This window comes from Mesocricetus auratus, unplaced genomic scaffold (assembly GCF_017639785.1).
Source record: "Mesocricetus auratus isolate SY011 unplaced genomic scaffold, BCM_Maur_2.0 Super-Scaffold_100040, whole genome shotgun sequence".
NCBI classification, from domain to species: Eukaryota; Metazoa; Chordata; class Mammalia; order Rodentia; family Cricetidae; genus Mesocricetus; species Mesocricetus auratus.
In genome coordinates, this window is record NW_024429217.1 from 3,902,837 (window position 1) to 3,930,356 (window position 27,520).

The window sequence follows — 27,520 nt, forward strand, 5'->3', positions numbered from 1 at the left end:
CCATACAGAGATGATCAACACCTTGCTATTTGAAGTTCATGCAAAAATGCTTCATAGATATTTTTCATTTTGCTTGTGTTTCACAAATAAAATCTACTTGGAAATTACTCATAATCTTCTCTCTATCTCGTGTGTGTGTGTGTGTGTGTGTGTGTGTGTGTGTGTGTGTGTACCTACCTTGTATGTAGAAGCTGGAGATTTATATTGCATATATTCCATTTAAAAAATAAATAAATAAAAGAGATCATGAGCTTGAAGAAGAATGGGCAGGGGTATAGAGAGGAGTTGGAAGTAGGAAGGTAGCAATGTCATAATTATAATCTCAGAAATTTAAAGAATACAATGTATCAAATTGTAACCTGCCACTTGTATACCAAGTTATTAGACAAAAGATTGGTGGAAACCTAACATGTTTCATCTCATCGTTTCTGGTTACTCATTCTTAATGGAATCAGAACAGATTGGGTATAAAAGATCAATTCATAATCACCTCTGCAATGTCACAGAACAATTGACAACGTATTTACCAACAGCCCTAAAACTGTCAGAAAAGGACAGACTCTGATAAAGACCACATTTCTTGGTCATCTAAAGTGCTTTAGATCACATAAATATTTAGGTAATCTTTGCTAGCTCCTAACAATAGCCATTGTTATCCAGTTTTTGTCATTTTAAAAAGTGGATACCAAATGACTTACAAAGTATGCTCATTCCTTCTAATGGATTTAAATTTCGAATCCAATAGTCCAGGTCCCTCTGACCAGATCATAAAAAAGGAAGCCCTGGTCTCTGTCTGCAAGTCCACGCCGGAAAACAAAGGCCTGAATGGTGCTTCTCATCTGTGTCTTGCTTAAAATCAGTGTGAGCTGAAACAATGCACAATGTCCTGTGCATCACGTGGTGCGGCCTCACGCACCTCTCTCAAAGCCTGCCATGAGTGCTTTAGCTGCATGCGCAACCCACAGAATCTGGAGTCACTGTCCAGGTCAGCGTCACGATGGCACATCATAAAGTAGTCACAGATAGGTCACTGGCCAGTGCTCTGAGTTCAAGGCCCGCATATATACTTTATCTGAAAGGAACAGCTGTGTGTTTCTCTGTCTTTGGAGTCATGATGACAAAAGTCCGGTTGCAAAACTCATTTCAAGTACTTCAAACATAAGGCTGTAACAGGAAAAGGAAAAGGAAAATAAGTCAAAAGAAAACATTCATTTATCATTTATCCTGGGTCTAGTGAACTCATTACTACCCTGCCTTTATGTACACACACACACACACACACACACACACACACACACACACACACACACACACACACGGGGTGGGGGAGGGGAGGGAGAGAGAGAGAGAGATCATTTAAAGGGGGTATAATAAAATGTGCTGTGTAATGTCATGGGTAATGCTGTGCGGAATAGAAGAAGGCATGCTTTCAGGTTCCTTCCTGGGTTTCTCAGTTTCACTCAATATTGCAATATAATCTGTATTTATATCCAAATGAACCCCTTCCAGTTGCTTTTAATAAGGGTCCTTGTCATAGCAACAGAAATGCAGTTAGAACAGTAGGGAAATGGTTAAATCAGTGAGGACTTCATCACAGGAATTCAGGCCTCTGGACCTATGTGAAAAAGCCAGATAATTGTGTATAATTGTAGCCCCTTTGCTGTTGAGACAGAATAATCCGTAGCTCCTTTGGAGCTAAAGCTACGATCCAGTTAGTGTCTGTTCCACAAAAACATGGAGGACATGCTTTGATGAAGAACTGCCAAGGTTGTACTCTAGCTTCCACATGGACCCACACACATATATGTATGCACGCAAACAAAGGTACACACACACACAGCAAAAACATGAAAGTATCTGTGATGTGATAATGTGTGAACTAACGAAAATCTTTATGAGGAAAAACAATGTGTTTAAATAATAAGTTAAGAAATAATAAAGAAAAATGGCATTTTCAACATTCAAATCTATGATATGGAAAGTAGGGTAACCTCATCAACTCCCTGGGCTAATTACTGAAAACAAGTCAAAACAAGTGGAGTGATTGCTAAGGCAGGCAGACCAAGAGTGACTCGACGTGAAGACAATTATTGCACACTGAATCACAAATCACTTACTCACCAGCCAGTCAGAGCTGTGGGGCTCCAAGTTTCAAAATCAGAGACAAAAGAAGGCATTGAAAGTAAGGGAATCCATCATGCAAAGACTATTCTCAGGTAAGTTATTGAAATGTCAGAAGTAGCCTGGCGATAGGCTCGGCAATAAACAGAACACACAGTTCTCTAGAGTTCAACTCCCAGTACCCATGTTAGAATGTTTACAGCTGCTTATAAACCCAGTTCCATGGGGTTCTATCCTTTCTGGCCTCTGCAGGTTCCTGCACTCAAGTACACACACACACACACACACACACACACACACACACACACACACACACGAGAGATACTGTGACTGAAGAATGCTATTGATTTCATCTTTCATAGCAAATAGGTTACAAAAGTAAGAGAAATATACTCTAGCATTATAATAATCATTTTAATATATTTTTATAAATACAAGGATGTTTTTTATTAATTTACATTAATAAAAATTTATATAGCTTCTGCAACTTGTTTCACCTACATTAATTTCTACTTGTAAATTTCAATTAAAATTAAATATATTTCCTGCAAATTATTCTTTTTCTATTAATTGATTTGTGGTGTTTCACATACTCAAAGAAATAATTGTAAAGTGATACTAAAAATTGACGGCCAAGCCAGGAGGTGGTGGTGCATGCCTTTAATCCCAGCAGTCCGGAGGCAGAAGCAGGGGGAATCTCTGTGAGTTCGAGACCAGCTTGGTCTACAATAGCAAGTTCCAGGAAAGCCTCCAAAGCCACAGCGAAACTGTCTCAAAAACCAAACCAAAACAAAACAAAACAAAAAAACTGCTGGCCAAGATTGTTTCCCAAAGAGATGATTTCTTTTCTTGTATTCTCATGTTTTCAATATCATGAATATTTTTTCAATGAGAATTTATCAATTTCTCATTTTAAGAAAAATGTTCTTGCCAGGCGGTGGTGGTGCATGCCTTTAATCCCAGCACTCAGGAGGCAGAGGCAGGCAGATCTCTGAGACCATTATGGTCTAAAAGAACTAGCTCCAGGAAAAGAAAAAGGAAAACGCTCTTATTATGGTTACTTCCTGTCTTTGATAGTTCTGGGTGTGTTACAGACACTGATCAAATATAACTAAATATAATATTATACAGTAAATTTATTTTATCCGTCTCATTCACAAATAAAGAAACAGAAGCACAGAAAGGTTTATTATCTATCCAAGGCCATGAGATAAAATGGTAGTCAGGGTTCAAAACCAGGGAGGCTGCTCCAAAGACTGCATTTTTATCCACGACACAGAATTCATTCCAATAAATCACTTAAAAATCATTAATTTAAAAAGTGATAAAACATTCTAATGTGGAAATTTAGCATTTAAAAACTCTCATGAAATTAAAATATTCAAGTGCAAATGAGTCATCTTTAATATATCATGACTATTTTGAAATTTCCTTCTGTGTATAATTTGTAGATAGCTGCCATTTAAAACTTCTCAGATGAATTGTTTTGATTAAATGCTGATAAAAGTGAATGACTGCTTTGAACAGGTATAAGGTGATAGCTCTAGAGTTAACTTTTTTTCCATTAGTATTCATGATAAATACACCTTAGACACAAGGGAAAATCAGCCTTGACATTTCATCAATCAAATACTAGCTCCAGCATGCAGCATCCCCAGCTACAGTAGTTTCAACCAAAGCTGTTTCTGAATCACACTAAGCTACTACTCATGAAAGCCATGCCTTTGTTGAGTATTTCTCTGTGCTAGGTCTATTTTATTTTATGTGTATAATTTTAAGTTTCTTTTGCCTGCATGTATGTATGTACACTGTTCATTTGCATGTTGACGGTGGAGGTCAGATGAGGGCATCAGATCCCACAGAACTGAAATCATAGGTGGCTTGAACTATCACCTGCCTGCGGTAAGTGTTGCTCTCCAAAGACAGAGGCTCTGTAAAAGCAGCAAGTGTTCTTAACCAATGAGCCAACCATCTCTTCAGGGCCAGGTTAATTGAGGTTTATTTTACTAATAGTGGAAAATCATTATCTTGTGAAGTATTCATACAGTTTTGGAGAAGCTTGTTTCATACAGACTTGAAGGTGATGACCAGAAGTCAGATTTCTTTATTCTTGTTACCTTTTTTAACTAGATAGAAGTCTTTTGGTCATTAAATCATAGAGCAAGCTGCACAGTTTGAATCCTCTGATTTGAGGTGCCCCGCCATTTATGCCCTCATTGTAACTATATGCAACTTTCCATTTTATCTGTTATATCAAGCTTGTGACTGGCTGTTCTTTGTACTATAGTCTGAATTCTCATCATCTTGTCACTTGCCTTTACATTCCATGTGCCTATGATATTGAATGGCACACACGAGACACTCAAAAATAATAGATAAGTAAACATTTAATAAATTAAGGTGAATTTTTATTGACTATTTCTTTGGAAAGGGAGTTCTTTATCATCAAAATTCTGAAGTATTCTATGTCTTTTGATGATGGGCTCTGCCTCTCAGCTGCTGGACGAATGAAGCAGAATGAGTCTACAAGCTAAGGCTGTCCTGCAAAGTCCATCATATATGCAGTAAGGTCAAGGGAGCATGGCTAGTACTAACATAATAGTAAGAGTATGGCTTCTGAGAGACTAGAAGGTAGGAAGGTAAATATGACAAAGGGAAAATTTTCATAAATACAGAAGTTAAGACAGTGATATTTTTTGTTTTAACTCTTTTCAAGTTGTAATAGAGGTGAGAAAGAATGGTTAGCCATAACCTTTGGAGATTCCTTTAGTTGCTTCCATGATTGTGACCACATCCATCACTTTACTGTAGAAGTGGGTCACCTCCTTCTGCACAGATTTAGATATGTACATGATCATGCACATGTGTCTGCCCTGCCAAGATCCTTTCTCTACTGTTGTTTCACATCCTTGGAACTATTGTCTTCCTTCCTTAAAATAATTTGGTTTTGTTGTTTATATGTGTGTCTGTATGTGTATGTACATTTGTGTGTGTGTGTGTGTGTGTGTATGTGTGTGTGCACCAACCCTCAGAGGCTGAATACCTTATACCTTGAAGCTAAAATTACAGTCCATTGTGAGTCACCTGGTGTGAGCACTGAACTTGGAATCTCTGTGAGTATCAAGCACCTTTACTTGCTGAGTCATCTCTCCAGCTTCTGTTGTATTGCTGAAGTTTAAACTTCTGCATTCTAAATTTTCAGAATCTTTTCAAATTAGATTCTTTCAAAGACATTAAGAAATTCACCTATGAAAAAAGAAAAACAAAACCTAACTCCTTGCACCATATGCAATAAGAATGTCCTACTGGAAGCATTATTTGTTTTTCACATGGGAAGAATGCAGTTGCTTTGCATGTGACTGATTTAATATCTGACAGGTTACAGTGTTGAAAGAGTCTTTATAAATACTATGTGCTTACTGTCTGTGTGTTTTACCTTAAAACCAGTTAGATTTCTTTTTTGTTGCTGTTTTGGTTTGGTTTGGTTTTTATTTTTTGAGACAGGGTTTCTCTGTAGGTTTGGAGGCTGTCCTAGAACTCTCCTTGAAGACCAGCCTGGCCTCGAACAGAGATCCACCTGACTCTGCCTCCGGAGTGCTGGGATTAAGGGCATGCACCATCATCAACTGGCCAGTTAGATTACTTATTCCCAAAATTTTCTACAGAAAAAAATATGACAATCTGTAAACACTCAGGAAAACTGTTAGGCCTGTAAGCGAATATCATTATACATGTGATCGCACTATACATATAATTTGTCAAATGTCATTTCATGAACCATACAGATTTCCTGTAACGTAATTAAGAATCATTTATGTGATTGAATTCTGTGTGTGCCTTTCTTCATGCCACTCACTAAACTATCACAGAAACATGTCTGTTTGGATCTTTCTGGGTTTAGATTTTCAGGACTCAGCTGTTAGGAAAAGCATAGCTAAATGTTGGACCTCACAAACCAGATCTCCCAGGAATTATAAGTAGAAGATAGTTCCTTGCTTAACCTTCAAGGACTCTTAAGAGTTGAGTCTTCATTTTCCCCTTTTCTGCTCTCAGACACACATCTGTTATTCATTGTTCTGCTATTTCAGAATGATTCCCCCAAAGCGCCAAGTCAAATGAGCAAATTCGATGCCTGACAACCTGGAGAAAATCAAGCCCAGAAACAAAAGTGACCTACCAAATCATCATAGTAACATCAAAAGAAAATTTTCAGGAATGCAACTTTTATATCACTGTCATGACATTGAGGGTCTCAGAGCTTACAACAAACAGAAACTGAACAGATAGGAGCAATTATTTTGAATATGAATACACCAGTATACAATAACAGTATAAAGGAGGAAGAGACTATAGCCTAAGATGTACTGAGTATTAAATAGAGGCATGGGATCTTCAAATCTATAACCCTTAATCCACAGAGAAAATTGCCACTGAAGCCATTTACAGATGGGGAAGTACTTTTAGAGAGACAAAAGACCTAGAATTTACCAAGTTAGTGTTGGACACACAGTAATGCATAGCTCAATGATGAAGATGTATCCTGAGCACTATGTCAATCTTAATTTTGTCATTAGTGTTCAGACACAAGATAAATTGGCAATGATAACCTTTTGATGTTACTTAAAATCAGGTGTAGAACTTATTTCTGTAGATTTTTCTGTGTATGTACAGGTCAATGCTTAAATAAATACTGAATCATTGTTGTGAGAGGGGTATAGGGTTAAGTTTCTATATATTATTTAATAAATACTGAATCATTGTTGTGAGAGGGGTATAGGGTTAAGTTTCTATATATTATTTAATAAATACTGAATCATTGTTGTGAGAGGGGTATAGGGTTAAGTTTCTATATATTATTTAATAAATACTGAATCATTGTTGTGAGAGGGTTATAGGGTTAAGTTTCTATATATTATTTAATAAATACTGAATCATTGTTGTGAGAGGGTATAGGGTTAAGTTTCTATATATTATTTAATAAATACTGAATCATTGTTGTGAGAGGGTTATAGGGTTAAGTTTCTATATATTATTTAATAAATACTGAATCATTGTTGTGAGAGGGTATAGGGTTAAGTTTCTATATATTATTTAATAAATACTGAATCATTGTTGTGAGAGGGTTATAGGGTTAAGTTTCTATATATTATTTAATAAATACTGAATCATTGTTGTGAGAGGGTATAGGGTTAAGTTTCTATATATTATTTAATAAATACTGAATCATTGTTGTGAGAGGGTATAGGGTTAAGTTTCTATATATTATTTAATAAATACTGAATCATTGTTGTGAGAGGGGTATAGGGTTAAGTTTCTATATATTATTTAATAAATACTGAATCATTGTTGTGAGAGGGTATAGGGTTAAGTTTCTATATATTATTTAATAAATACTGAATCATTGTTGTGAGAGGGGTATAGGGTTAAGTTTCTATATATTATTTAATAAATACTGAATCATTGTTGTGAGAGGGTATAGGGTTAAGTTTCTATATATTATTTAATAAATACTGAATCATTGTTGTGAGAGGGGTATAGGGTTAAGTTTCTATATATTATTTAATAAATACTGAATCATTGTTGTGAGAGGGTATAGGGTTAAGTTTCTATATATTATTTAATAAATACTGAATCATTGTTGTGAGAGGGTTATAGGGTTAAGTTTCTATATATTATTTAATAAATACTGAATCATTGTTGTGAGAGGGTATAGGGTTAAGTTTCTATATATTATTTAATAAATACTGAATCATTGTTGTGAGAGGGGTATAGGGTTAAGTTTCTATATATTATTTAATAAATACTGAATCATTGTTGTGAGAGGGGTATAGGGTTAAGTTTCTATATATTATTTAATAAATACTGAATCATTGTTGTGAGAGGGGTATAGGGTTAAGTTTCTATATATTATTTAATAAATACTGAATCATTGTTGTGAGAGGGGTATAGGGTTAAGTTTCTATATATTATTTAATAAATACTGAATCATTGTTGTGAGAGGGTTATAGGGTTAAGTTTCTATATATTATTTAATAAATACTGAATCATTGTTGTGAGAGGGTTATAGGGTTAAGTTTCTATATATTATTTAATAAATACTGAATCATTGTTGTGAGAGGGTTATAGGGTTAAGTTTCTATATATTATTTAATAAATACTGAATCATTGTTGTGAGAGGGTATAGGGTTAAGTTTCTATATATTATTTAATAAATACTGAATCATTGTTGTGAGAGGGTTATAGGGTTAAGTTTCTATATATTATTTAATAAATACTGAATCATTGTTGTGAGAGGGTTATAGGGTTAAGTTTCTATATATTATTTAATAAATACTGAATCATTGTTGTGAGAGGGTTATAGGGTTAAGTTTCTATATATTATTTAATAAATACTGAATCATTGTTGTGAGAGGGTTATAGGGTTAAGTTTCTATATATTATTTAATAAATACTGAATCATTGTTGTGAGAGGGGTATAGGGTTAAGTTTCTATATATTATTTAATAAATACTGAATCATTGTTGTGAGAGGGGTATAGGGTTAAGTTTCTATATATTATTTAATAAATACTGAATCATTGTTGTGAGAGGGGTATAGGGTTAAGTTTCTATATATTATTTAATAAATACTGAATCATTGTTGTGAGAGGGTTATAGGGTTAAGTTTCTATATGGCTCTGCTTGTCTTAATTTTATGTATTGATCTACACATGTATCATATCATTTGTACATCTGTTTGCAAATACCATTTTAATATATAAGGTCTACATATTATTTTATGATTTACAGACTGTAGTGATGGCTAATAGAAAAACTATGAAAACACATCACAGCCTCCTCTCACTGCAGCAGAATGTCAAAATCATATGCATCAAATTACCCAACTGAAAGCAAATTATTTTTTAAAATATGACATCAAGAAATTAGAAAATGGACATTGAGACACTGCATTAAAAACTAAAAGTAAAATAGAGTATGTCATTGTTCCAGCTTAAGGTTGGTGACCATGCTGTGTCAGCAACTCAAATGTTCTATGCATTTATTTATATAACTTGAAAAAATCCTGTGAATGTTGGTATAGCTATTAATGTGTGTAAAGGCCACAAATACAAATTATACAAATAAAGAAAACAGCAGACTTGTTAGATTCTAGCTTATGTCATCATTTTTCTTCACTATCTCCCAAAAGAACAGATCTCCATCTTTATTTTCATTATAAGCATAAGGGATTTTCAAGGAAAAAAATAAAAGCATATGAAATACTGTTAATTTTAATTGACAATGGCTATATCACCACAAAATTATCATAATTATATATATGCACATGTTCATAGACACATGATGCCTGTGAAATGTCATTGTGTCATGAGAATTTAAGCATAGTTGTAGAGTGTGCATATAGATATGCATTATCACCTTAAATGGCTGCATACCACGTTTGCATGATTTCTGTCTAACAAAATGATTTTAATATTTGTCCATTTGAAACAAGAGAAGACTGCTATTTTGAAGTGCAATAAAGAAAACAGAAAAGCAGGTGCGATTGTCTGGCAGAAGAGAGGAGTCGCAACTGACAAGGCATCACTAGGCAGCTGGAAGAGGCAAAGAGACAAATGGCTTGTGTGTGACTCTAGTATTAGGTAGGTGTGAGGCACTCGTAAGAAGACAGAATAGCGAAGCCCAGGTCTACTAGCTTCCAGAAAACTTCCAAACCAACTACTTTGCACCATTTTTAAGACAGAGCCTAGCACTGAGAAAAAAAATTACTACATGTGAATTAGAATTTAACAAATTAAAGAAATGAAAACAGTACCCAGAAATGAAAAGGACAGATGCATATAAATTGTTGCTCATCGGCCTGACAACAAAATCTCCACATTTCAGAACACTACAGACAAAAGATATTCTACATAGTCAAATCACTCTCATCCACACCCACTTCTTGGGATCAGGAGAAATAGCCCCATGTAAAACTGAGCAGTAGCATATGAGCAAGGCCCTAAATTGCTTTTTGTTGCTATGCTAAGACACTAACAAACCCACCTTCAGGAGGAAAGGATTTACTTGTGCATATCCGTTCCAGTCCATAATCAAGGAAAGCCAAGGCAGGAAGTTAAGGCAGAAATGTGGAGGCAGGAAGAGAGACCACTGTGGAACTCTGCATATTAGTGGTAGTTCTGAGATTATTTGTCAACTTTAACATGTAGTAGCTTCTTCTGAAACATCTAGAGACTATTACAGAGCATTACAACTGGTTAAAATGGAGAGTACGTGACCATGGACCGTCTAGCTCCCCTTGATACATCTGCAACACAAACCACACAACTGAGGCTCAGGGAAAGTCATGGAAATGGGGAAGAGAGATTGTAAGAGTCAGAGAACCAGGGTGCATGCTCCTACGTAACACCTTCCAGACATGACAGCAAAGCAGCACTCATGAAGGCTCAACAACACAGCTTCTTAAACAGCGTAATGACAACCACATGGAACAATAATAAAGAATAAAGGGGCAATTCATGAACTTGAGAGGAAGTGCAGGAACAGAGAGGAGTGGGAGGGTGATAAAGGAAATGAATATAATACTCATGTATAAAAAATTCTTTAAAAATTACATTTAAGGAAAGAGTAAGGAAGACTCAAAGGGAACGGGTTCTGCGTAATGGTGACATGTGTCAGATAACTCCTTAGAGACTACACTTGAAGGTCATTGAGAATGGACTTCTTCTCATAAACAACTTTCAGGCTCACTTCCTGTATCCCAGGTAACATTAACTTTGTAAGTGAAGAGGTGATATTTAAAGTAAGGGGAATGCATCACAACTTCCCCTGTAGAAGATATCAAATGCCAAATGAAGGTGAGGGATATGATAGCCACAGGGTTTTCCTGAACCAATGAAGGGAAAACTATTTCCTCCTACTACAGCAGGGCTAGTTTTTTATACATTAAAACTTTCCATCTTTAATTTATCTTAATCTACTTGTGATAAGAGATTTGGACATTGGGCTGTTGTCCACTCTCACCTCTTGAGAGCGTTTCCTATTCCTCTGTAATAAACTTAATCTGTCTTCTTCTCCACTAACCTACACTTGACTTACCTGAATTCCTTCCAGCAAGATTACAAAAATGGGAAGCAAGGAGAATCCAGAGTGACATCTTGGTAGTAATATGCATAAATAGCTCAGCCCAGGAGACTTCATTGCTTGTGTTAATTTGTCATTCACCATGTTCAGTTTGTAGTGATGGTTTATGGTCTTAGTAGGTTGAAAATAGTTTGGTTTTTTTTTTTCAGAATTGTACCAATGCCGCTGGCAAATGATGCGATCAGAATTTCATTTGCTTTGCAAAATTAATATGCTCAGTATTCTGCATTTTAATCACCTCTGTTGTTATGCAAATACTTTAGACTGGAGAGCTGAAACCACAGAAGTTTGTTACGTGAGAGAGTTGAAATATATAATCCCAAGAGCACACTGTCAGAAGTTTAGTGACCAGTTAGGGATCTTGCTTTGAGTCACAGATGACTGGTATCCTTGTGAGTTTACCTGATGTTCTACTGTGTGTACATTGAGAAAGGAATGCATCGATTAAAAATACAAAGGGAAAGATGTTAGTATGCATTTATTTCTGATGGACTGGTATGACCATTGGCCACCCTATAGTAGACTGCTGATCTCCCCTAAATATTGTTGAGCCCATAGTCAAGTAATGAGACAAGCATAAAATACAGTGTTAATTAGGGTTATGACAATGTAGCAGATATATTAAGGGTCATATGACACTCACATGGGTTCCACCTACCAGTCCCTGAAATCTCCAAGTTTCTGATGGTGTTGCAAGACAGTAGAGGTGTTGTAAATATATCTGAAACCAAAGATACAGTGAAATTCCCATGCTGTGGTATGATGCTTTAGTGATAACAGTAGAAGTTACTTAAGTAACTTCTGGTCCATCTATTGTAAGGAAACCCAATCAATTTGTTGCTTCATAAAATTGGGCTTGAATGTTTCTTAAGTCTATGGCTAGCACATAGCATTTGTCTGTCTTTCCAGGAGACAACGCACCAAGGACCAAGTTATCCATCTATTTATTCTCTGTTTATATGAGAGACTAACACTGTCTGTGCCCTAACCTGAAGACTTCAGTTATCCTTAGTTTTTGTTTTAGAGATCCCACTTCCAAATATAGCCAGTCACATTGATGGTTGCAGTTTCCACATAAAAATTTGAGGGAGAGCACAAAAATTCATTCCACTACATTAACCAACTCAAAAGCTCATCCCTGCCAACACAGCACTTATGAGTACGGTTGTTTCCACAGTAAGATGTAGAGACACATTTTCCTGCAACAAGAAAATCCCAGTTGTAGAGAAATGACTAATTTCATGACTGGGGATCAGTGCACAGTGCAATTCTCAAGACCCTTATCATTCTACAGAGAAGGCCTGTAACAGATAAGAAAGTCATGTCCAAAAAGACTCCATAGTGAAGATGCATCTCTCAAAAATGGAAAAATTTGAGCATCAGTAAGTAACACTTGCAAGTTATTGAAGTCACCAAATATGTTTCAGCCCATGAATACATAGTGATAGTTTTCAGTGACTAATATTAAGAGTATTAAAGGGAATTCTTGTGAGCTAGTAGGCAATGAAAATCCTTCCTACTTTCCCCCATGAATTACATTTCTTTAGAGATTTCTTTATTAATGTATACACATACCAGATCCTACTGTAGATGGCTGTAGGGAACATGTGACTGCTGAGAATTGAACTCAGGATCTCTGGAAGAGCAGCTAGTGATCTTAACCTCTTAGTTATCTCTCCATCACAACGAATTGCAATTTAAGTGTTAATACAGTAGGAAAAAACATCTTGCAAGATTATTCAGATACAAACTGAACAGTCCCTGCCTCAAAAAGAAAGAAAAGAAAAAACTTTATTCTGAAGCCAAATATGAGTGATCATGGCTCATGGGAAATAATGTATCTTACCTCAATATCATGCTCAAATGTAGTAATACTCACAGAATATTTTAATGCCAATAAAGAAAATGTCATAAATAAATGAATTAAAACATATATTTTGATAGAAATATCAAATAGGTGGTGTCTTAGTTAGGGTTAATGTTTCTATTGTTGTGAAAAGACACCATGGCCAGAGCAAAACTTAGAAAGATAACATTTAATTGGGGTGGCTTTCTTACACTATCAGAGGTTCAGATCATTATCATCATGGCAAGAAACATGGGGGCATGCAGGCAGATATGGTGCTAAAGTTGTAGCTAAGAGCCCTACATCTTGCAAGCAACATGAAATTGTCTGAGACACTGGGCAGTATTATGAGCATAGGAAACCACAAAACCCTCCCACTCAGTGACACATTTCTTCCAAGAAGGCAACACCCACTCCAACAAAGCCACTAATAATGGTCTAATAGCGCCACTTCCTATAAAAAATATGGGGGTGGGTGTGCAATTACATTCAAACTACCACAGGGGGATTACAAAAAGTGTAGCAATCTCTAGTGACATTCTCAGACATGGTTTTGTGGAAGCTAGTTATCTGTGAATACATTCTAAGAGGTTTTACCTGATAGTTACAAGAATGGTGTCCAAATATAGAAGTAAACAGTTAAGGCTATTAAGCGGGATACATCTCAAAAAAGCTATGCTTTAGTCTTACAACATTCCAACTTTACAATCATGGTCTAATTAGCTAATCACTGTTCTGGAATCTTTAAAGATTTTTCTATTGGCTTTCATTCATATTTAATAGCTAAATAAAATAATAGATAATTTATTTATCTTATACCCTCGAATGAACTAAGGGACTTAAACATGGTTGAGTATAAAGAACACCTAGCAATCAGAAAAAGAAAACAAACAATCAGGCATCATAGATCTCATTTGGAAAGAGCACAACTCCATCTACTCTCCTATGAGTTACTAAGAGTAACAATAAGATACACATCCCAAAGGAATATATCATATTAAAATTCCAAAGAGTATGGGAAGCTACAGATTAAATGTCATATAGGTAGATAATAGAATTCATACTAAACACAGACAATTGAAAACTTTAAATGTCAAGGTCAAATTACTATTTCTGGAAACACATGTCTGTTTTAAATAACCCTACAAATTCATGCACAGCTACACACAAATTCCTGTATTATGAGATGATACTGTGAAAAGGGATAAAAATATAAAAAGCAGACTGTGTTGTGAATATGAACCTACACACAAAACTGGCATGTTTATGTCTTGACTATTGGTTCTTATAATACACTGTAATTGTGTGTTTCTTTTGTATTTGTGAATTTTTTACAATAAATTAATTTGATAGAACTAATCTGTAGCATAAATCTCATTGGTCTTAATAATAGAAACCTGGAGTCATATATTGGGGTAAAACATGAAAGATCAGAGAAGTAGCCAGGCACTAAAGAGGACCAAGCTCCTGTCTCTAAGACTCCTCAGATTGAATGGGCCAGCTCATGCCTCTTCCCACCTTCCATTCCTCTCTTTCCCCAGCTATATCACTCCTGTCTCTACCTCCCTAGTTCTGGGATGAAAGGCATGTGCCCCCCAAGTACTGGGATGTGGAAACAAAAGCAGAACCTCTTTTTTAAGCTTTCGTCGGGTTTTACATGGAAATTCCTGCCAAATGTTTGAGTGCCACTTGTAGACAAGAGTTTCTGTCCCACCTGGTCCCACAGGTATTTGGTCCCAAAAAAATACACAGAGGCTTGTATTAATTATAAACTCTTTGGTCAATGGCTCAGGCTTCTATTGGCTAGCTCTCTATTAGTTATTACCCATTTCTATTACACTATATATTGCCACGAGACTGTGACTTACCCATAATGCTCTAGTATGCGTCTCCCCGACTGCTCTCTGAGTTCCTCTCACCCTCATTCTCCTGGTCTGGTCACTCTGCTTGTACTTTCTGCATGGCTACATCCTGCCTATTCATTGGCTGAAACAGCTTTATTCATTAACCAATAAGAGAAACATATATTCACAGCATACAGAAAGACAACCCCATCATCTCCTCTTTTCTGTCCAAATAAAAGGAAGGTTTTAACATTAACATAGTAATATTATCTATAACGAAATAGTTATCAAGCAAGAACTATAGTTAAAAATATTTAATCCACTAACATTTGGCAAAATTTAAAGAAATTATTTTATCATCTATCTTATATTTGTGAGTGTAAAGTTTTAGATGTAACTTATCTTTTATCATAACTAGAGAAAATCTTATCTGTTTTCAACTCCATCAAAGACCCCAGAAGGATAATATATAAACTCTAGAATTGACAGAGACTGTCTGGACAGTCATCCAGGGCTCCTCTGTAACATTGGGACATCTATCTTCTTTCTATAGGCCTACCATCTCTCCCAGACTTTTCTGTGAAGCAGGATTTTCTGAAGGGTAATTCTGCCTCATCTTGACAAGGTTTGCAGTCACTCTCTTTGGTGTCCTGTTTGTCTAATTTGGACAGCATAGTGTCAGCAGCTGAGACAAGGGCACTTTCTTGTCCAGTGGCTACTTTTGTCACAAAGGAAGTAAACTTCACGTGGAGTTTCTTTGATACCCATCATCTTCTCTGACACAGATTCATGCTTCCAGGAATAGACATGTCTCATTGTCATGAAAAACCATTTTAAATGCCATATTCTGTAGGTCTTTGAAAAGCTTTGAAGAATACCTATCCATTTGAAATATACTCTGTGTGTCTAAAAACATAAGTAACATAACTATAAGTTTCACTATTGTAGGTGACTATAATCTATATTTAATTGCCCCGACCCGCAGGACATTCAACGTGGGTCTGCAGAACACCTAGGAGAAAGATGAGGCACAGGAGATATGAGAAAGGATGCCAAGACAGGACTCTTTTTTTAATGAAACAGGGTTTCTCTGTATTATTTTGGAGGCTGTTGGTCCAGCCCGGCCTTGAACACACAGAGATCCGCCTGCCTCTGCCTCCTGAGTGCTGGGATTAAAGGTGTGCACCACCACCGCCCGACCAAGACAGGATTCTGATCAAGGCAACAGAACTTTATTCTTTCCAAGGAAGAATCGAGGAGGGGCAGCTTCAAGGAAGCTGTCAGGGCAAAAGGTCAGTGGGAGAGGTAGACCTCTGTGCTACCTGGAAACCTAATTTTCAGGGCAACACCTCCAGTGTTGCTAGGTAACCTGACTTTGGGTCCTTACTTTATCTATCTCAGTCTTTCCCTATTGTCCAAGCCTATCTTCTGGTGGACTTGGGGGCTTTCTGTTGAGCTAATCTTTAACTGCTAATTAAGCTTCAGTCCTATTTCTGGAATTTAGCAGAGGTAGCAGGGTGGTCCAAAGTCTCGTACTCTCTATGAGGGTTGAGTCACATCTTTTTTATGAGTACATGAGGCAGCCATAGCTGGCTGATGGCTGGAGGCCCCTGACGTTTAATTATACATCATATTTCAAATGACCTAAATAAACACAATATCTAAACAAGATCTAACAAAATTGACATTAAATTTTTATCAATAAACCAAAATCCATACCAATGTAAAGCATTTATTTTTATACCACTGGGATCAAACACATGAGATCCCAAGTGCTAGGATCAAAGATGTGTGCCACCACTGCCTAGCCTCTCTGGTTAACCAGTGGCTAGCTCTACCATCTGATTTTCAGGCAAGCTTTATTTATTAGAGCACAAACAAAATATCACCACACTAATCTCTCCAAGAATATGACTAATTTTCCATGTGGTCTGAACAGGAATGTGTCAAACAATTAGCTAAAATATAAGTTATTTCACAAAATGGCTATATTTACATAACATTCAGTCTGTCAAATAATAATCTAACCAGATTTCACTAAAATTTAACATATTTGCTGAAGTGCCTGAACTGAATAAAACCACCTCAACAATAGTGTCAGCACTGGTTTCATGAAGTAAATATCATCCAGTGTTCACAGGATTCCCGTAACACACAAAAATAGATAATGTGCAAAAGCTCCTGTTATAAGTCAAACTCTATTTTCACAGATAGCATAAGCCTGAAGAGTAGAGGAAGTCAGTGAGAAACCTGCCTGGCTCCATTTGAAGGCAGGATCCATTATGCTACATTTATAAAAATAAGTTTCTATTTATTGTGACAGTTGAGTTGCTGTATGGTTTCTGGAACCTGAAATTCCCCAACCCATGACGTAGATTGGTTTTTGAAAATACCTTACCATTCCGGACTCTTCCTGATCCCTCTCTAATCACATGGTGGGTGACTACATGATGTATATTTTGAAGATTTTTTTTAAATTTCCTTATTGCCCCATTGTCTCCCTTCTCTAAAACTACTAATAATTTTACTCCATAAAAGGGGCCCAAGAGATCAATTCAGGACTGCTCTCCTTAACCTGACTTAGGAGGAAGTTCCTGGCCAGCTTTTGGATGCACCCCAATAAAAATCAAGCTTGCTTCAAGTTTGGCTAAAATTGTGGAATCTCAATTTCCATTGAGATTAATATTTTCTAGACAGTCCCAGCAAGACTCAGACTACCCACTCAAATTCTAAATTCAGACCTTCACTCCAGAACTCTGGGGAGCTGAGAGGCTGCATCAGAAGGCACATGCCTTGGGATATTCCAAGGCTCTGGGGCTGACATCAGTTTGTGGACTATCAGTGTGAGCTCTCTTGCTGAGAAAGCATCTAAATGCAGTGATCATCTACAGAGATCTCCAGGTAGGTTATGGTTGGTTCTGCTCTGTGGGATCCCTATCTGGGCCATGAAGGCAGTTCAACAGGATCCCAGTATTCTACCATCCAGGGCAAAACGCAAGATATTGCACCACCACCTGTGGTTCTTGGTCTGGTTTTATGTCCTGTTTGCCCTTTCTTTGTATGTCTTGTCTTGTCTTTGGCTTAATTTCCTCTGTCCTCTTTCTGCCTCTTGTACTTCTTGTGTTAGTTTCTTTTGGGCTTGGGGGTAACTGAACTGGCAGACAGTATGTGTAATAAGACTAGCAATCCTAACAGCCCTTTAACCTGTGTTCTAGCTAATTTTGATAAACTTTACTCCTATAGTTAAGGAGAATTATGATCATCATAACACCAAGTGTCACCCCTGAACATAATGTGAAACTGAATGGCCCCTATCCAGGGTTCATGGGCCCTCCCAGGGTATTTTTTCCACACTGGTCCCTACCACCAAGGCCTTACTCTTCCCCTCCCCTTCTGCACCTACCCCATCCCACCTCCCTGCCTCTGCCTATCTTCACCCGACCCCAATTCTTCCCTACCTCCCCATACCCACCAGGGAGTCCCATTTGGCCCTCACTACTTCTCCTCTGACTCTAGTGGCACCTCCTTCAGTCCTCGCTCCCCTGTGATCATTTCCTGACAGTCATTACCTGTATGACCCTTCCTCTACCACAGATCTCTACAACAGGAAGTACCAGAGCCTCCCTTTCATCACTAGCCCAATTCCTTCATTTCTCTAATTGGTTCTATCTTTTCCAATCATCTCCCCACATGGGACAGCTGTCAGTAGATTCTCTGAACCCTCTTCACCACCAAAAACAGAGAATGGATTCTCATGAAAGTAACTGAAGCTCTCCCTAGAATAGCTTTAACGGCTGATAGCCAGAGGGCAAATGTGATTGACCATGCTTTGCCAAGAAGGAGACCCTAGTGGAACTATAACACAGAGAGAGTTAGGAGGTCACTCAGTGAATACCACCAGTTCTGCTAGAACAGATAAAACAGGCAGCCCCAAAAGCAACTAACCTATTTAAAGCAACAGAAATGAAATGGGGCCAGTTGAATCACTTTCAGTTTTCCTGGCAAATCTCAGGGTGATTAAACTGGTCTTTGTTACTCACTTAGTCCCTGACATATGTAGAAAGAAACAAAAGATTGATAGCTTTGCAGGAAAGAACAGATCAGAACATAGAGACTTGGAAAGATTGGGAAAGATCGGCCAGAAAGAAGAATCAGGAGAGGAGAGACTCAAGAAAGAAAATAATTAAAAACAGGTACCTCAACTTCTAACAGTAAAATTGAATGGTCAAGTCCCCAGGCTTTTGCTTGAGAGATCACCTTCTAAGGAGAAAGTGTATTAAATTAATCTCCAGCCTTTTGCCTGATCCATTGAGGTCAGGAAGGTAAAGCAGAACTGAGAGATCGCTCTCAAAGGCTGGCCAGCAAGTAAGGCTATGAGGGTATATTGGAAAGGGGTACCAAGCTAGGGGTACCAGATTAAATCTCCAGGCCTTCGCCTGACACAAAGGTCAGAAAAGAAAGGGGAACTTGAGAGATGGCCCTCAGTTGGAGGGTGGATTAGGTTAAATCTCCAGGCCTTTGCCCACAAGGTAGGGAAAGAAAGGGGAACCTGAGAGATCGCCCTCAGTTGGAGGGTAGATTGAATACATCTTAAGGCTTTTGCCTGAGAGATCATCCTCAGTTGGAGGATGGATTGAAAATAGGTGAATTAATAATTGGTAACAGTAAACAAGGAACTGGTATTAATTAAAAGAAAAGAAAAAGGTAAAAGTATATGAAATAAAAAATACATGGAGAGTCTGTCGACTGTGTGCTGTTGTGTTGTCTTTAAACTGTTTAATTGCTAAGAAAGAAACAAAAACTACTAAAAGACATTTGATTATAAATGCTGCTGAAATGATACAACTTACATATTTTGAAAATGCTTTGACTTCTAAATTTGAATATAAGGACAGGTTACTTGGGAAAAAATTTCTACTTTTGTTTCCACAGAAAATAAAAAGCTGTGGTTTCCTTCCATACTAGTATGGTTTGATAAAGCAAGACCACCTGAAGCAGTGGCCCAAGTGATTCAACATCTAAAATAGCTAAGATGATACATTCTTACAGACCCCAAAAATAAGGACTTATACAGGTTTCTGAGTTTTGTCATGATCCCCATGGTATAAACAGCGCCCCTTAACATCAGGAAATAGTTTGGAAAGAGTGATGCCCACATTCCCAAATATTGTTTATAAATGTCTGTTTACATTTATAAAGGGTTGGTTATTGCTACAAATTTAAGTTCAATTTTGTGAGTCATCTCTAAAAACTTTTTACAAGGAGTGGGTATGGCTATAGTCCCTGAGAAAAATAACAAAAGCCTACAACATGGCCTGAGAACCAAAGAAATCTATATAAAAGACTCTATAGAGTAACAAACAGTTCAAACAAAATTTCAAAAAATAAAAAAGGGGGAGATATGTTGGGGCCTGAGTTGTTTGTCAGCTGATAGCCATAGGTGCATCCTGTTTTCTAGTCCTGGCTTACTGCTCCCTCATTGGCCCACTGACATCAACATCTAGCAGGAGGAAAACATGCTCTCTTCCACCTTGGGTTTATCTACTGTGTTGTAAGACTATATATGAGACTGCTCCCTCCTACAAGAAAGAGACCTCTTAACACTTACAAAATAAAGATACTTAGTACAAACAGCTGGACATCTGGTCTTTCTTTTCTTGATACCTCGGGGTTGCTTGTGGCACAGGCACTGCACATGCCCATGCCAGAAACAAGTAGGCCCCCACAAAACCCAAGCCAGCCCTAACGTTTGAACAAGGACCCACAAGCCTATAGGAACCTTCACCATAAGGGTCAACCTGCAAAATTTGTAGTGGACACAAAGGCTGTTAATTTGGTGTTACAGAGGCCCCTCCCTCCCTTTGTCAGCCAAACAAAGAAAGTACATGGGTAACAGGGCATGTCAAAGAATAGAAATGGACCCCTGACCACACTATTAACTTTAGACAAGGAACTGTCACTCATTCTTTTATTGTTATTCTTGAATGTTCTATCCTTTACTGGGGTGGGATCTCTTGAACAAGCTCCAAACAATAATATTATTCTCAGAAGGACTCTCCTAGGTTGTAATTGAGAGGCTCTGCTAAGGTTTTAACTATAATCTCCCCAATAAGTGAGTAATATCATCTGATCCTCCAAAATCCAACCCATTCCCTGGAAAGGAAATGGAAAAAGGTGCTGATCCAGGAAATTCCTTCAGTTTGGGCAGAGGATAACACTCCTGGATTGGCAAAATATTTGCCACCCATCATAGTACAACAAATGTCTAGGTCAGTGCCCATTTGAGTCAAGCAGTACCCCATCAGTTCAGAAACCAGGGGCGAGATTAATATTCACATCAGGTGCCTCCTTAAAGCAGGCACACTTGTTCCTTGCCAGTCAGCATGGAGTATCTGCTGCCTGTGCAAAAGCCTGAAACTTGAGACCATAGACCAAGACAAAACTTGAAAGAAGTGAATAGGGGGTAGAATCCATTTATGCAACTGTTCCAAATCCCTTTGCCTTGCTCAGATTATTACCATGAGAGCATAATGTTTACATACTGCATTGGGCTTCTAAGATGCATTCTTTGCCATCCCTCTGTCAAAATTAAGTCAGCCCATCTCCAAATTTGAATGGGCTGACCCTGAACTGGGGATATCAGGACAACTAACCTGGAGCAGACTGCCTCAAGGGTACAAAAACTCTCCAAACACCTTGGATGAAGCACTCTACCAGGATTTAAGTCTCTTCTGTAGTAAGTACCCTGAGGTAACCTGGCTTCAATATGTAGATGATTTATGGCTGCTAAAGATGAGGAGGACTGTTTGAGAGTCACCAGAAGCTAACCAGTCAGACATGGAGTAAGAAGGGTAAAAAAGATATACAGAATAAAGATAAAAGCTCAGAAGTAAAAGGGGGATGGTTTAATTTAAGAAAAGCTGGATAGCAACAAGCCACCCTGCTGCTGTATGAGGACTCTGTAGAGCCCATCCTTCACAGCCCAGAGATTCTGGACATCATCCCAGATATACAACCTGACCTGACTGATGCTCCTGTCACTACCAGAGATACAGATCTCCATAAAGATGGCAACAGCTTCATTCAAGAAGGAACCAGGTATGTGGTGGCCATGGTAGTCACAGGCCAGAAGAAGGCCATTTGGGCACAAGCCTTGCACAGGGGTGCATGTGCCCAGAGAGCAGAAATAGACTCTGAAAGATGCTTTAAGATGGGCTGAAGGGAAAAAGGGTGAGTGCATACACAGACAGCTACTATGTTTTTGCCACAGCTCATGTCCATGGACAGATATGTGAATAGAGGGGCTTACTTCAGAGGCAAAGACCATTTAAAATAAATATGAAATTGTCCAGTTGCTAGAAGGTCCCTGGCTACCAACTGAACTGGCCATTATTCACTGGCCAGGATAGCAAAAAGACAAAAGTCCCCAAACTCAAGGTAACAACCATGTATATCAAGTTGCCAAAAAAAAGACTGCTCATGGGAACCCAAACCCAAGACTGTTCTGGAACTATCTGCTGTCCCTGAGCCCCCACTTTGTCTCGATGAAGATATTCCTGAGTACAGTCCACAAGAGATCAAGTAATATTCTGATTGGGGCCTCAAGAGAGCTGACATAGATGGTGGCCACTGCCTGATGGAAGAAGCTGCTTGTCAAATGTACTGGGCCAAAGCTGCTAACAGCCTTACATCATGCCCTTGTCACCTAAGAAGAACTTAGAACTCATCTCCCCTCATGGCTGACTGCCTGGACACTGAGAAACACTTGATGATTGACCTGTGCTCAGGTAAATTCACAGAAGAATATACGTCCCCAGACCAACCGAGTCAAGGTAAAATGTTCACTGAAATCAAACCAGGACTGTAGGACTATAGTATGTACAGGTCTTTGTCAATACCATCACAGGCTAGGTAGAGGCATTCACATCCCAAACAGACACAGCCCAACAGGTAACTAAGAAATTACTAATGGTAAATTTTCCCAGATTTGGCTTCCTCATATATCTGGGTTCTGGCAATGGCCTGGCCTTCACAGCCAAGTTATTTTAATTGCTCTCTAAGTCTCTTAACATAAATTGAAAACTTCATTATATTCATCATCCTCAGAGCTCAGAAAAAATAGAATAAATTGAACTTTAAAGAAGATTTTTTCAACAAAATATATTTTTGAAAATGGTGGTAGCTTGATTGACCTCTTGCCATTTGTCCTTTTCAGAGTCTCATATATTCACCACTGAGGAAAGTTTACCCCATATAAAATAGTCTATGAGCAACTACCTTCCATGATCCCTCCGGTACAGGCTAGACTGTTATCAGATTGTCTCACTCCCTCTGAGTCCTTAAAAGGATGGCAATTAACTTAGCATAAGATCTCCCTCAGGTCTAGGCTGCTCAACCTGCTGGGTACCACTTACTTCATCACCTGTTCCAGCATGGGGATGCTACATTACTCAGGTACTTCAAAACTAACCAGCTTGAACCTAGATGAAAATGACCTTATATTGTGATTCTCCAGACTCCTATTGTGTTTAAAGTCACTGATATTTCTACCTGGATTCATCACTCATACTTCAAGAAGACATCTAAAGATCAGGGGCATTTTGTTTCATGAATCTCTTAGGCACTGTAATCAAAACTTAACATGTAATTAAGGTTCTCAGTTTGGTTGGAGTCTCTGGCTCACTCCTGCGTGGTCTAGGAAGGTCTCTCTCTCTCTCTCTCTCTCTCTCTCTCTCTCTCTCTCTCTCTCTCTCTCTCTCTCTCTCTCTCTCTCTCTCCCTCTCTCTCTCTCTCTCTCTCTCTCCCTCTCCCTCTCTCCCCCTCCCCCACTAGCTTGGAAAGTTTTGAAACAAAGGAAAGGTGCCAAAAGCCCAGACTCACATTCTTGTCAGCTATTACAGCTTTCACTTTGAAGATGCCAGCTTTTGGCCATACTTGAACACAACCCCAGTCACAACCTCTCAGCTACAATGTGTATAACTTTCCTGCCCTGGCACAAGCGCATCATTTCTCTGGTCTCATTCTCTGAGATGAGTGAACCCACCAGAGAATTGCCTTGCCCAATAAACCTGTTTCTATAATTTTTCAGTGTGGCTTTTAATCCGGCTTCCTTCATCAGTGGGGAAACTTACTATGGGGGGATCCTATTACATCCTGCCCTTGAGTTGTATCCTCAGTCAAATCCTTGACTCTGTGATGGGAACTTATTTATATTGGGATCTAATAACCACCAGTTTAATGGTACCCAAACAGGAACTGTAATTTAAGGCATCAGTTATGCAAGAGCCAAAGCAATTAGCATAAACAGACCCTGTGATGACTAACATGGAGTTACATCTACACGGAACCTGGAAATGAGAATGGGGACCAGTTATTTATTTCATCTCAGGTCCCTGTTTTGCAGCAAAATTTTTTAGTACTGCTAATGATTCCTGATTGTCTTATATAGAAACAACAATTGTCTCTTCAAACTATACCATAACCTCTCTGTTTTACATAGACCAGGTTGAGTGTGCTACCATATTGCAGAACTATCTCAGCTAATGAATCCACCTATTGATAGATCCAGTCTATTTGGATTTAACAGGTACCTTTTATTACATGCCAACAGGCCCTATAGGTATCTATTTTGTCCCCTATGGCAGAGAGTTTCCTTTTGATCTAACATTCCAGCCTGTTGGGGGACAAAGGGCAATAAACTCTCTTTTGTAACTACTTCCTGCTGAAAGTAGGGCATTATTGTCAGGGCCCAGGAGGGCTATATTTACTGCTAGGCATGAGCCAGAAGGGAATTTGGGTAATGGTATATTCATCCCAAGCATCTGGTTTGCTGATCCAGCTGAAGAGACAGGGAGCAGTCACATCAGCTGTACTGGTCCACATTACATTTCAGCAAATCATTTGGAACAGGCTGTAGTCAGGAGCTGATGCTTGGGTGTGTCTGTCAGCCAAGTAGAAATATCCTGAGACACATACAGACTAGGAGACAACATTAAAATATAGGAACTTAAAGGAAAATATTATATTTAGAATGTTCAGTCTCATACTTATAGTAGTTGGGGAAGAGGAGGAGTTCCAAGACCAGGACAGACAGACAGACAAACAGGCAGGCAGACAGAGAAAAGAAGAGAGCTTCCTCAGGAATAGACAAGTGGGGAAACTTAGGCGGTACTTAGCTGGAGTCCTTTAGACCTGTGAGAGATGAATACAAGTCTTGTGACTCCCAAGATTCTCTGACGCTTACATCATAATTTTAGCTTACAAAAAGTCATAAAAGTTTTAGATATATTAGCATTACCAATCTGCACCAATATCCACATTGAAGAAAAAGGAGATAACAGGTTTCTGAGAGGCACCTTTAAGTCTGTACGTAAAAGACAACCAAAGGAATTTTAAAAACTTGAATTTGTGAATAAACAGTAAGTAGACAGTGCTCTACCAGCTTATCAGAATTCCATTGAACATGGTTAAAACTCTGAACTTTTAAAATCTTAGTATAACAACAGTATTGAAAGGGGAAAGAAATCTGAAACATTTCCCTTTTACACACCTTAATTCACTTACACTTTTGCAAGTTGCATTTATACATCTTAAATCATTTTCTGAGATCATCAGAACTTATTTAAGCTTTTACATTCTCAGACCAACATATATATATATATATATATATGTATATATATGTATATGTATATATATCTTAAAATGTTTCCTTACACCCTAAAAATTTGTGTAGACTTTAACCCTTTTTCTTTCTATCTAATCATCTACCAGAGACATAAAGTAGCTACTACTGAGAAAAGTCATTGAAAATCATGTCCTTTAGTGCAAAATTACATCTGAAACCTGCTTATCTTTTAATATTAAGCATGTTAAGAAGACATTTGTTTCTTCTTAAAAGGAGACTTAGTAGCTCCTGAAAAAGCAAGGCCTAATTTTTTACATATGAAATGAAGAAACCAGCTGACTGCAACTTTGGGAAACAACCTGGTAACCTGCTTCTGTTAATCTGATAAAACTATAGTTAGCCTAGCCACCAATACCATCAGTGATCTGAGAACAATAAACTATACCAGAAAGTATAATCTAAATATCTATGAATCAATTAAAATGACAGACCAATCCATTATATACATGGTCATTCCAGGCTCTGTGTTCTACATGGTGGTAGGGCAGAGGTACCAGGACAGCATCAATCTTCAGCAGTCAGGCCAGGAAGATGAGAGGCTTTCTTGTGAAAAAGGAACAGATGGGATACTGACCTTACTGTGTCTAGACAATGTGGGGCAAACAACTCCCAGTGTCCTGCTTTTTCGTAGTTTGTGCTATGTCCTGCTTACAAGTGTAGCATTAGGGCTACAATATTGCCCTGTGGTTAACACTGTCACAATGCAAGTGACGTATGTCATAATGGCACCTACCATCTTCTTTGGAGACTTTGGAGTCACTTCTAGGAGCTAGGGTGTTTCTGTCATAATAAGTTTTTTTTTTCATTAAACATTTTAAATGCCACATTAGTCAGTCTCTAAGAAGTTTGAGGACCGTTTTCTATTAAGTATATCTGAGCTAAACAAACCCAGACTTAAACTTGAAAACACATATCAGAGGCTAAATAAAGCTTTCTTCTATAATTAATTACATTAATGCTTAGTGTGACTATAAGTATAGTTTTGAACACATTGAAGAATTTCATCATTTATGTGGTGACTGAGTTGAGTGTCTTCATCATCTTTAACAGTTTACAATTATAAGCTTTTATAAAACTAGGACTTTACAACCTTATCTCTGATAAGTTTGGGCCTTAAAAATAACAATTTCTGGGTGCTGGAGAAATGGTTCAATGGTTAAGAGCACTGACTGCTCTTGCAGATGACCTGGCTTTTGCTCCCTGCAACCAAATAGAGGCCCACAGCCATCAAATCTGAATCTCTGGCCTCTGTGAGCACTGTATGAATATATGGTGCACAGACATATGTATAGACAAAACACCCATATACAAAATAAAAATAATTAAACATGACAATTTCCAAATGAAAGTTCCTTTCTGCATCAAAATAAAACGTTCAGCTCATAAACACAGACCACAGAGAAACTGAGAAATTTCCTAATCTTTTTTTAATTTTAATTTTAAATAGCTTGTTTTACATGTCAATCCCAGTTCTCTCTCCCTCCCCTCCTCCCACATCCCCCCACCATCCCCCCCATCCTCCCACCCTATTGCCAATTCCTTCCGCATAGGGGATATCTAGAGTCTATCATTTCACTCAGGGTAAGGTCCAGGTACTTCCCTAAGAGTCCAGGCAGAGAGAGCAACCCTCTTTGTGTTATGGACACACGATGTCTGTTAGTATTCGAGGGATAAACACTGATCCACTGCTCAGGACCCCATAGGTAACCCGGGCCTCCTCATTGACTCTCACATTCAGGGGGTCTGGATAGGTCTCATGCTATAATACACCATCACAGAATATAACAGATTCTTATATGACTCAGTTTATCAAAGTAGCTTAAGGTTAAGAAAGTTAGCAAAGATGAGGCTGCTGGACATACAGTCTCAAGGATGACTAGACCTT

General features: G+C 38.0%; 1 long non-coding RNA gene across 1 annotated transcript; it reads right to left on the reverse strand.

Moving 5' to 3' along the window:
* Positions 1 to 1,027: 1,027 nt before the first annotated feature.
* LOC121135620 lies at positions 1,028 to 26,307 on the reverse strand. The gene is made up of 2 exons (XR_005872721.1): positions 26,210 to 26,307; positions 1,028 to 1,164 (listed from the first exon to the last, which is right to left on the reverse strand). It is a non-coding gene; the product is annotated as an uncharacterized LOC121135620 (long non-coding RNA).
* Positions 26,308 to 27,520: the final 1,213 nt, after the last annotated feature.